The sequence below is a fragment of the Takifugu flavidus genome, unplaced genomic scaffold (genome assembly GCF_003711565.1).
Source record: "Takifugu flavidus isolate HTHZ2018 unplaced genomic scaffold, ASM371156v2 ctg178, whole genome shotgun sequence".
Lineage (NCBI taxonomy): Eukaryota > Metazoa > Chordata > Actinopteri > Tetraodontiformes > Tetraodontidae > Takifugu > Takifugu flavidus.
This window is the reverse complement of record NW_026621878.1, coordinates 125,001-136,866: the sequence shown is the minus strand read 5'-3', so window position 1 is coordinate 136,866 and position 11,866 is coordinate 125,001. Positions and strand designations below refer to the sequence as shown.

At 45.2% G+C, this 11,866-nt stretch overlaps 1 protein-coding gene across 2 annotated transcripts in view; it reads left to right on the top strand.

Annotated features, from left to right (window-relative positions):
* The first annotated feature begins 283 nt into the window (after nucleotides 1–283).
* Nucleotides 284–11,866, top strand: part of erfl1 (Ets2 repressor factor like 1) — a 44,167-nt gene continuing 32,584 nt past the window's right edge. Inside the window, exons 1-2 of one of the 2 annotated variants that reach the window (XM_057023277.1) lie at nucleotides 284–812; nucleotides 10,686–10,841. The gene's annotated coding sequence lies outside the window, so the exon portion shown is untranslated. Of the gene's footprint in view, nucleotides 813–7,103; nucleotides 7,253–10,685; nucleotides 10,842–11,866 lie in introns of those variants that run through there. The other variant, XM_057023276.1, reaches the window with a different exon arrangement.

Sequence of the window (11,866 nt, the reverse complement as noted above, 5' to 3'; positions counted from 1 at the left end):
CCCTCCCCCCCCTCCACCCCCCACCTGTCCGAAATGAAAAATCCGTCATTTTCATCAAACGTCCAACCAAATATTATCTGCACTCCATTCCAAAAGATCGAATCTTATTTAGGGGCGACGGGATTCGCCATCTGTTTTCAAATTTCATTCCTCCATGAACTTTATTTTCCCTCGACTTTGGACAAAATTATAACCCGATCGATCCGCTTTCTGGCCACCTCCCGTCTACATATATTTTCCTTGTGCGGTCTCCTCGCGGTGCGGGTCAATTTTGTGTCGCACGTCCCCGGGAACACGCGCAGAAGCGCAGCGGATAAAACTTGAAGGCGAGGCGCGGTGGAGGCAGCGGCGCAGCTCCTTCTCCTCCCTCCCCCTCTCCGAGCACTCATCCTCTGCTCTACCCGGATCTCTCCCCCCTTTCGCGCGCTCTCCTCTCACCACTCGTCCCCTGCTTCCTTGCTTATGCCAGTAAACTAAATCACACAATTTTCGGATAATTGTCGATTGCAACGAAGTCGATTTTTCTCAACTTTTTTCGTCTTTTGAGGACAACTTTTCAGTCTGTGCTCGTCCGCGCTGCTTTCTCATCTCTCATCTTTATTCTTTGCTCCCTTTCCCCTGCGGCGCTTTTAAAGCGAGTCAAACATCCTGCGCGCCTCCTGGCCAATGTGGTTTAATACGGCGGGATGGACGCACGCGCGGGGCTGCTGAGCTGACCGACCGAACTCCGCGTCCTCAGCGCGCGTCGACAGGATTCCCATCACCCCAGGAGGAAGCTGCTCATCATCTCGATGAAGGTGCACTATTCCCAGGTAAGCCTTTTATTCTGGAAGAATGGGAGCCAAACACGCGCAAGTCCTCAATGGACCGAACCGCGCACAACACGCGATTACGCATCTCGACCGAAAAGTATCATCCGCTCGTAAAAGTCTTCATAAAACTTTGTGCGCGTTGATTCCGATGAATTGTGCGTGAAGCAGAAAAAGGAGCATCCAGGGAAATGGGCTTTAGGGTGACGTGCACTTCAAAAAGTTCTCGCGGGTTTAATGCAAATATCCTTTTAAATTTTAAAATGATATTTAAGCATTGGACTCAAATATCGTCTGGTTTGTTCAGTATATATTAAAGATTATATCTGTTCCGCTCTTTTAAATGGGAAACTGGCGTAAACACAAAAGGTTGGATTCATGCCTCTCCGTGAGCTTCCTGATCTCCAAATGTAAAACATTCTAACACTTCAGTTCATTTCCTATCGCATCTTTGGCAAACCTCCATGGATGATCCTCGGGATGGCGGGCGACACGGCGCCCATGACCAGCCTGTGGTTCCTCTACGTCCATGACCTTCCCATTGATTTCAAGTTTATGTCACACAAGGTCAAAGCATGTCTTGTAAAACTGAGAAGCTCCAGGTGTTTATCTCATTTATGGAGCTAGAGCTAATGTGCAACACGTGTCTGGAATTGGGCATGTTGGCGTGTGCTCGCGTTGCAGATGAAACTGAAAGCCTTCACAGACAGAGAGCAGCCTCTTCTTATTGGGAATATAAATCAATGGTCAATAAAACAGGTCACGTATGCATGTGATCAATATCTGAACTGGTCAAGTGGTTTAACTGCTGTAGGAAATCCCATCAGATTAGAGTGTTGGGGGGTATTAATTATGTTTTTGAGTTGAGGTCCAGAAAACATCAGATGTGATGCTTTTGGGAACAGGAGAGTTCTTGTTTCAGTGGAGACTGTTGTTGATAAGAGAGTCCCAATTAATTAATGATAAACACAATCGTTGTGGTTGAAAATATACGCATCTTTTGGATCAAAGGTCTTGCTCATCCTCGCAGACATTAATCCTCGGAGCTAGCTGGACCACATTCTGGACCAATATTTCAAAAATCTTCCATGAAAGTCGTAACCAATATCTTAAAATACCGGAGTAGATGCTGGCTTGTATTGGGAGCAGGTTAGACCTGCGCTCCCCACGTGAGCCGGAGCTCTGCGAGGGCTCACGTGGGGAGCGTCCTTTCATTGATTTGGTATTAGCTTCGCCAACTCTGACGCCCAGCCACTTGTTTGCAAATGTGTCCCATTTGGGGGGCTTTTCAGACGATCGCTAAACATGGAAGCCAATATTTATCCAAGCTTTAACAGGTTCATTACAGCCGCTGCGGATGGTTCCATAAAGCGCCCGGTGGAGTTTATCCATATCCACTGAGCATGTGACAGTACAGTCAATGGCTGCGATCATTCCTCATCTGCTTTATGGCCACTGTGACATTTATGGCTGTTGTGGGGTTAAAATGGAAGCATTAATGGATGCAAAGGGCAGGGGTTGTATTCAGCATGTGTTCAGCTTTTAATCAAGTCTCGCCGAGTTACTCGTCTTACAGCCTCTCTGTACGGGAGCGTTTCAAATGTGCTGTGAATGTTCCTGATTGAGCAGTAACAGCTTGCTCAATGGACCGACTGTGTAAATCTAGAGACAATAGCACAATTAGTGACCGTAACAGTAGCGTAACGCTAATGATGGATATTATTGTAGCTAGTATTTAGAGGGAGTGTGTAATATTAAAAGCAATCACCCGTTCTTTGGTTGGTGTTGCACAAATTGAAGACTTTCTTTTGTCTTTCTTCCCCCGTGGTTTCTCCTCAAGCCCAACGAGCTTGTGCTATTTATCATCTCTTTTCTGCCTCCTACCTTCCCCAACTTCCCCTTCACCCAGAGCATCTGTCTGCTTGGATGGCGTGCCCCCTGTTTTGGAGTCACTGACCCCTTTGGCTCGCTTCTCTCCCCACCGTCTTCCACTTAACCCCATATTTCACAGCTGAACTGCGGCTAATTTCCCCCCAATCGTCTGAACACTGCTCTCTCTACTGCCAGAGCACGCTTAATTACCCACAATTAAAGGCAAACGCTAACGAGAAAAATTGCTCTGTTATGAAATTACTTCAAAAGGACTAGAGTAAGTAGAATGGATCGAAGCCAAAGTTGCCTGAAGCCTTCGGCGGGGGGGGGGGGGGGGGAGCTCCTGCGCTGCTCCTTCCCTCGAGCTGTCTCCGAAGGAGGCAGAAAGTAAAGACCCCACTGGCGACACCCAAAGCCCAAAATTAGAATATTCAACAGTTAAACTCCAGTGTTGATAAAGAGGAAGCAGAAGAATTCACTTTAGTAATAAAAGAGGTGATTCTAGCAGTATTGTTGTGAAGGAGGAACCTTTGATGGCAACTTTCGTTGCTTTAATCACGAGGGACATTTTCCAACCGCTGTCTCGCAGAGGTCCAAATGTTCACCAGACTCAGATCAACCACGCAAACAACAGGAGGCCTTGCAAGGGAGAGCTGAGCAGCAGTTCAAGCTTCCTCTCTCAACTCCGTCCGTCTGCTGCTCGCTCTCCTCTTTTATTTGGTGCACACAACATTTATGTCAATCTGACCTCATGATTCCTTCTCCTCCTATCTCTACGACTTCCTCGTGTCCTTGAACATGGTACCTCCCAGTGCTGGGTACCTAACAGCTTCAATACTTGATTCAAACACTCATACATTCCTTTTGATTAAACATTCTAAATCTACTTACTATACTTACTATAGCATTGAAACGATAATAGTAATAACAACAATAATTCTTCTCACACAAACAAGAGGGACGGTTGGGTGTCACCTACGGAGCCCAGGGTGACAGCCATCTTCTCCTCAGCAGATCAAATATCCACGATTTTTCTACCTGCTGACAATGTTCAGAATTAAATGTTATTAGACTCTTTTTGTCTTTCTCTCCCTGTTGGGATCCAGGAGGGGTGAAGGCAGGTGATTCCCCTGAATCAGTCCCCAGCTCGTTACTGCCCCCTCTGTGAGTCTCGTTTGATACGTTGCTCAAGGGTACCTTGGCAGTGCTCTGATGGTGTCCTGCCCCCCCCCCCCCCGCTGGGGCTTGAACCAAAACCCTTTGCTTCTCAGCCCAGTCCCCTGCAGACTGAGCCACTCTATCACAGTCAGAAGGCCTTTAGTCAAAGTGTGTGTTCACGCCCAGGATGCCGTTGGGAAGCGAGATCTTCCTCAGGACCTGCAGAGACAGCAGCAATTAAGCAAGAAAGCCTTTGCATCACTGTGGCCACAAATGAGATACTTGAGGTTCCTCCCATATTCCATAAATATTCCATATTCCAGAAACATGCACATCAACAACTGGTGTGTGTGTGTGAAGCCACGGTGCCGGGTCCAGGGTCCACTCTGGCCTCCACTGGAGACTGCTGGTTCAGTTCCCAGCACTGCTGGTGGGCTGGATAACATGGAGACAGCGACCCAATGACACCAACGCAGACCGATTAGACCCATTACTCTGTTGTGGACATTTACGGTCTCTCGTTTCTATGCCTGTAAAGTCTGATAATCACAGGAGACGTCTGGAAATTGGCTGGTAAAATTTCATGAACATTCTGCACCAGAGGTGAATTGAATTTCTCCTCCCAGATGTTCTCCCAGATGTTCTCCAGCAGCACCTGACCAAAGGACCAACTGCTACCCCGACCTTCCATCCCATCCACTCTACAGCCGGCAAAATGAAACAAATAAACACTCATTCGGATTATTTAAGTCCAGTTTACACAGCAGGAAGCGGGGGGGGGGGGGGGGGTGATGGGGGGGTGATGGGGGGTGATGGGGGGGTGATGGGGGTGATGGGGGTGATGGGGGGTGATGGGGGTGATGGGGGGGCAGAGCTATATGGTGCCTGGATAATTCTAACAGTGGTTGTAATAAGTGCAGCAGCGACAGTGATAACAATTAGATTTGATTTCATTTGAGAATGCCTCCACAGCTGCTCCCCACTCGCCCCCTTTACCCCCACCCATCCAGACACACACACACACACACACACACACACACACACACACACACACACACACACACTCTCCACCCTCCTCTCCCCCTAGATTAAAGTGGGTGTGTTAATTCCGTGGTGTAGCGATCGAACAGCTCTGGCAACAATGGGAAATGGGCTATTGATCAGAACAGCTCAGATTAAGACTAGGCACTGGAGCTCTTTCTTTCTCTCTTTCCCCTCCTTTTCTCTCCATTTCCCACCTTCTTCTGCCTGTCTTCCTGTCCACCTCACTTGTGTCACCCCCCCCCCCCCCCCCCGTGCTCTCGCAGCCACGGAGAAACCGAATGTTTGCATGAATCTTTGTCCTCCTCCCTTTAAATGCAGCATTTATTGTAACGTGTTGCTAAAGCTGCCGCAGGAACTTCGCAGCCTTTTAACGCGTCTCTGCGCTGCAAGTTGACGTCCGTTCACGTGAGATTTAATATCAATCGCTCATAGGTACCACAATCAAAATCTGCCCCATCAAAGCAGCTCACCCGCAAAAATTAGCTGTCATGATTGGACCGCGGGACAGAACACATTGGATTTGCATCGAATGGACATAAAACGTTCCAAATGTGAGGAGACAGCAAATCCATACGGAGAGAAGTGAGCCAGGAAGCCCCAGTTCCACTCATATTAATTAACTAAGTCAATGGTGATGTGATAGGTCAGTTATGCCTCTACCGGCGCCTCTGGCACAGTCACACATAGAGACCCTCTCAGGTGTCACACCTGGACTCTCCAGCTGCTGATGGGGGGGGGCAAGGAAGGTGAGGGGGGGGCAGAGAAGGTGGGGGGGGGGGGGGTGCTCTGAGATTTTACAAGCTACAGGAATCGTTTACTATGTTCTTCTTTCTTTAAGATGCCCCCCCCTCAACCCACACACCCACACACACACACCTACACACACACACACCACACACACACACCTACACACACACACACACCACACACACACACACCTACACCTACACTTACACACACACACACACGCACACACACACACACACAGCAACATCCCCGTCAATATTGCCACCACCCTCAGGGAATTCACAGTATTGGCAAAGCTTTCATCTGCTGAGTATAAGTGTATGATACCCTGCAACCCACACACACGCACACGCACACGCACATATACATGTTTCTGGACTGGTCAACCCGCGTGAGCTGCTCTTCAGTTGAATTTAGGGCTGAGATGTGGCGCTGACACTAGAGGGCGATAACGCGGCGCCTGTGTTGTTGCGCACGTGATCACGTTGCTCCGCTCATATTCATCGATTTTTAATTAGAAGCTTCCTTTGCGAAGAGGACGAATTATAGGAATTTAATGTTTTTCTATGAATGTTTTGTTTAGTAAAGGTGTCAGTTGGTGAAAGATTGCGTCTCTTAAAATGTGCAACTGTCTGATTGTGTAACGTGTCGCACGAATTGGATTCAACAAATTAAAAAGTCACGTAAACTTCATTGTGGAGTTGAATTGGCTCCGTGACCTTTGACATCTCACATTCGCTTTAAGTGAGATGAATCCCTCACCGCTGGATGGAGCCCCTTCAGCCCCTATACGTTGTTTAACGTATATCTGTGCAGCGGCGCGGGTCGGGTCGGCGGCTCTGGTTCCGGCCTTATTCTGCTCCTCTCACCGTCGCTCTCAGGCCTCGTGGCCGGATCTTCTCTTTTTGAGTCACTCTTGATTTGCTCCAGTTTGCTCCACCCAACTGGGTTCGGCTGGTTTGTCTAATTGATTATAAAGGTGCTGATTGGAGATCAATGAAATCATTCTCGTTTATTAGAGTCCGACTGTCTCCTGACGTCGGTTCATGGCGACAGCGTGAATTGTGCTGCAGGTTCCTGCTAAATTGTCCAGTTCAGAATCATCTTCCCACTCAAGACAGTTATTCGGATTAAAGCACAAAAGAAAATGAGATCTGCGGGATCTGACTGGATCCCTCTGGTGTGTGCAACCCTTCATGTGTCCACATTCTTTTCTTCCTCTTTTCTCTCTCTCTTTCTCTGCGTCTCTCTCTCTTTCTCTTTCCACCCAAATATATGAGACACGGGAGCGGAAACGGGTCGAATCCTACTTCAAATTCTCTTTCCTCTCGGCTTGTCGACCGGGGAAAACAAACCGACCCGAGGCATCGCGAATGGGGATTTATTAATTAACCACACACGCGCGCGCGCACACACACGAGCGCAGAAGGAGAGGCAGAGTGATGCACACCTCCCCCTCCCTCCCCCCCTCCCCCTCCTCCCAGGGTTGGTTCAGGTTGCCAGTTGCTGTCTCTTCGGTCGCCGCGTCGTCACAGTCAACGCGCGCGGATGGACTCTTGTCTCGAGCCGGGAGAGCTTTGACTGCGCGTCCTCAACATAAATAGATTTTAAAAACCCGCCAGGTATGTTGTTGTCTCGTTCTATTTCCTAATTCTGTGTGTTTCGTTGTGTTCCTCGGGGGCTCCAAAGTTGCGCACTTCCGTCCCGCTGTGATGAAGGAGCGTTTTTGGGGATCGTTGTTGGAGCCTCTCATCTGGTGGCAGCTTCTCCTTTATTCCACTTTCTCTGCTCTCCACTTCCAACATCAGTTTTTGCAATGCAAAAGTTGAACCTGATTCTTTCCTTACGTGTTGTTTAATTTCCTGCAAAATTGAAGTTCTTTTGTGGGGCTCGCGCTTGTGCACGTGTAGAACGTTGAGGCGTGAAGGTGCCACCGTTGGCCCGGATCAGCCTCTAAGTGCGTAAGTGTGTGTTAGTTTAGAGCGGCCATCTCTCACCTCCAAAGTCCCCCCCCCCCCCCCCCAACCTTTCATTTACCTTGATGCAGCCTTTAGCTTCACGCGCGTGTTGCCCAAATGCGATTGCTGTATTCGCTCGCTTGCGTGTGCGTGTGCGCGCGCTCCTGTTTCTATGTGTGTTTACTGCTGTTTACTTTGAAGACTAATGATATAAACCAATAATTAACATCTCTGTAACAAATGATCTAATTTCCTGCTTCAACTTTGGCTCCAGCTCATCTGATGCGTCGTTATTTATCAGTTTTAATTGAGCTATTTTTCTAAAAATACTAATATTTTCAGAGTAAATCAAAAGTGGTCCCTCCAGAAAGGACCAACCTTGGCGGACCGACATCGCGCCCGTCTGTGCGTTGGAAAATTCAAATGTCTAAAGTTTTTCTCGTTGAACGGTGAAATGTGCGCGTCGCGGGGGAGTTTGTGCGCGCGTCGATACCAACTTAGCATCTCGGTGAGAATCTGCGGATTTTCCCCTTCTTTTCGGCGCTTCCCCCTCGCAACTTTGATGCATATTTATGCTCGCCGTGGGTGGACTCCATCAATTATTTGTACCAGCATATTTCCAGATAAACAGAGTTTGTAAATCGATACCTGCATGTAACTATTGCAGATTAAGAGATCGATCGGCGGATCCACACTAACCCCGGTGTTGTTTTGGTGCCGTCAGTGCTTCACATCTGACTCAACACCAGCCGACCTCATCCAAGTTTTTAAAGACTGGTTTATGCGTGTGTCTGCGTGCACGAGCGAAGGTGCGCGCCTCCGGGGACAGACGCCTGGATTTGGGAGCTTTTGATTAATTTAATTGATTGCGAGGAGTTGGAAAAAAAATATTGTGCAATAAAAATAATAACATAATATTCGTATCGCCGCTACTGTTGCAATTATTGACATTATTACAGTAGATAATCAACAGGAAAACAAGTTCTGGGTGTCCGGAAAACCAAAAGTTGTTTTTAACTTTTTAATTTCAGACGTTTTACCATTTTTGTGAGTTTTCTAACCTTTAGTAACGCGTTAACTTGTCTTCTTTCGGTTTCCCCGCTTATCCGCTCTTAATATTTTGGAGAAGATTGAAACTAAGTGGAATTTCGGGAAACTGTTCCTCACCTCAAGTCAACCATTATCACTGAGTCATTTATTTTCGATAGTCAAATTGTCATTTAAACTGTCATTTAAAATTATTATTATTATTATTATTATTATCATTATTATTATTATTATTGTCATTATTATTATTATTGTTATTATTATTATTGTTATTATTATTACAATTATTAGTAGTACTATTATTAGTAGTATTATTATCATTATTACGGTGGTTAAAATAACATTAATTTATTCTTATTCTTGAAGGTTTTCTTTTAAAACGAATAATCATCAATTAAGACTTTAACCTATACTTAAATTAACCTATACTTAAATGAACAAAATTAACCTATACTTAAATTAACCTATACTTAAATTAACCTATACTTAAATTAAGCTATACTTAAATTAACAAAATTAAACTCGACTTAAATTAACCTATACTTAAATTAAGCTATACTTAAATTAACCTATACTTAATTAAGCTATACTTAAATTAACAAAATTAAACTCGACTTAAATTAAGCTATACTTAAATTAAGCTATACTTAAAATAACCTATACTTAATTAACCTATACTTAAATTAACCTATACTTAAATTAACCTATACTTAAAATAACCTATACTTAAATTAACCTATACTTAAATTAGCCTATACTTAAATTAACTATACTTAAATTAACCTATACTTAAAATAACCTATACTTAAATTAGCCTATACTTAAATTAGCCTATACTTAAAATAACCTATACTTAAAATAACCTATACTTAAATTAGCCTATACTTAAATTAACCTATACTTAAATTAACCTATACTTAAAATAACCTATACTTAAATTAGCCTATACTTAAATTAACCTACTTAAATTAACCTATACTTAAAATAACCTATACTTCCTTCGCTTTCAGCGCTGTTAAATTCGTGCCTTCTTGTTTTGATTCTATTGTTTTTGTGGTTATTTCTCTTATGCATTATCGAGGTTTTTTTTTTTTAAACAAATAAAAATGAAACAAATCTTTCAGCGTTTCTTTTCCTTTAAATTTAGCCGTATACCAAAAAGAAAAGAGAGACAAAAATACATTTATGAATACTATATTTTTGTAGCAGTTGGGGCCGCTTCAGTTATTTGTGTGCATGATTTTAAGAATTATTGTCTTGAATCAATCCGTTTATTTTATGTTATTTCACTTTTTATCTCCAGAAGAAACACTTTTATTCCTCATTAGATTTTCGGATTGTTCGTGATCGTAAAGCAAGAATTTCAAAGCTTGAAATCAGCCTTTCTTCCTGCTTTATTCCATAATTTCATTCGCCCGTTTTAGACCTTTTTGTTCAACCTGTGGAGGTTTCGTGTCTCTTCTCGTCTCCATCTCATCCGGAAAAGAAACTTCTGACACGCGCACTCGATTTTATTTTTCTAAATAACTCTCATCCTTAATGTGTTGTCATCTGGAAACCAATTTTATATGATCAAAGCGCGGCTAGTTAGTGCAGTCGATACCCTCCCCAGCAAGCTGCTCTATCGATAACAAGCCCCCCCCCCCCCCCCACACACACACACACACACACACACAACACACACACACACACTCACACACTCACACCACACACACACACACACAGAGCCCCTGCGTAAAACACAAACCTGATATAAACTTAAATGTTAATTAATGACAGACCACAAACACATGAGCCCGGGCTACCGCAGGTTTAATTAGCCAACAGTAACGATGACGTGAGCGCGGTCACGCTCGCGTTACTTCACTCGCGTTACTTCACTGCACGAGTTAAAAAGAATGATTGATCTGTCGACGGGGGAGGTCACGTGGGAAAGCGACACAGCGGCCCCGGTACAGCTCAGCTGGACGCGGACTCATTTATTCATTTATTTATTTATTTATTTATTTATTGGTGAACAAACTCTTTGCTGTTTTTCCTTCTTTTGTAGTGAAGCCTTCGTGCACTGCGGCGGTGGCACCTTTCCCTCCGCTCCTCTTTCTTCCGACTCAGACCACCGCGGCCCAGCAGACCCTCCGATCCGGGGGACGGAGCTCGGGCTTCGGCCTCAGGTGAATCGCTGAGGCGGGCCGACGCGGGAGTCCAGGTGTGTGAACCTTCTCCTCATCTTCATGTCGTTGTCAGTGCTTCTTCGCTTTCAATCAAAGTCAGCATTTTAGACAAGGCAAATATAAAAGGCAATTTGTATATCTAGAAAAGGGGTTACATTAATGTCACACGCACGCACACGCGCGGCGCCTCCCCTTACACACACACACACACACGCACACACACACACACGTACTGGTGCCACAATCTTTTAGAGGTACACCCATCATCACATGTGAGAAATACTGCATAAAATTGAGTTCTGTTTTTCTATTTTGAATTCTAACACGTCAGTTTACCCCAGACCAAGCATATAAAACTGGCTTCATTGTATGGTGAGATTTTTTTTGCCGTGCCTACAAATGCTGTGGAGTACATCAGAGCAAACTTGAATAATCAAAGGTGTCCAGTGTGCCAGGAAACAGCCCTCTGGCCAGAACCACTCTCACTCACACTCTCCACTGCTACCTGGAATCTTCCTTCAGCTCCTCTGCTAATATCTTCCTGTCTGATATTAGCCCCTCAGCGCACCCTAAAATGTATGTTTCATTATTCATTATTCAACTCTCATTACTGTTTAGGCAACCTCGTCTCCCTGTTAGACTCCACGCCTATAGGTCAATTGAAAGACTCCTCTGTATCTTTCCCATCACCTCCACTACTCTGTCCTCTTCTCCCCTCCCTTTCCCTCCTCTCTCCCCTTCCTCCCATGGCCCTTGCCCCCCCCCATTGTTTCTCGCTGCCACACCTGGTAACTACAAACTTGTACACAATAATAACAGCTAGATGCATCTATCTCTCTATCTAACCTGTCAGCAGTTAGTGGAGTGGCTGAGAGACTTGCAGGCGTGAAAGGTCAGTTAATCAATGGCGCACAATTTGACAAATCCCGGCGTCTCTTATCATCCTCACGGGCGTTTAGGGCCGAAAGGAGGACCACCGAGATAAATGCTTAATCCTGACTGCACCGTGTGTGTGAGCGAGAGAGACAGCTGTGAGGGAGATGGACATGCAAAGGTTAGG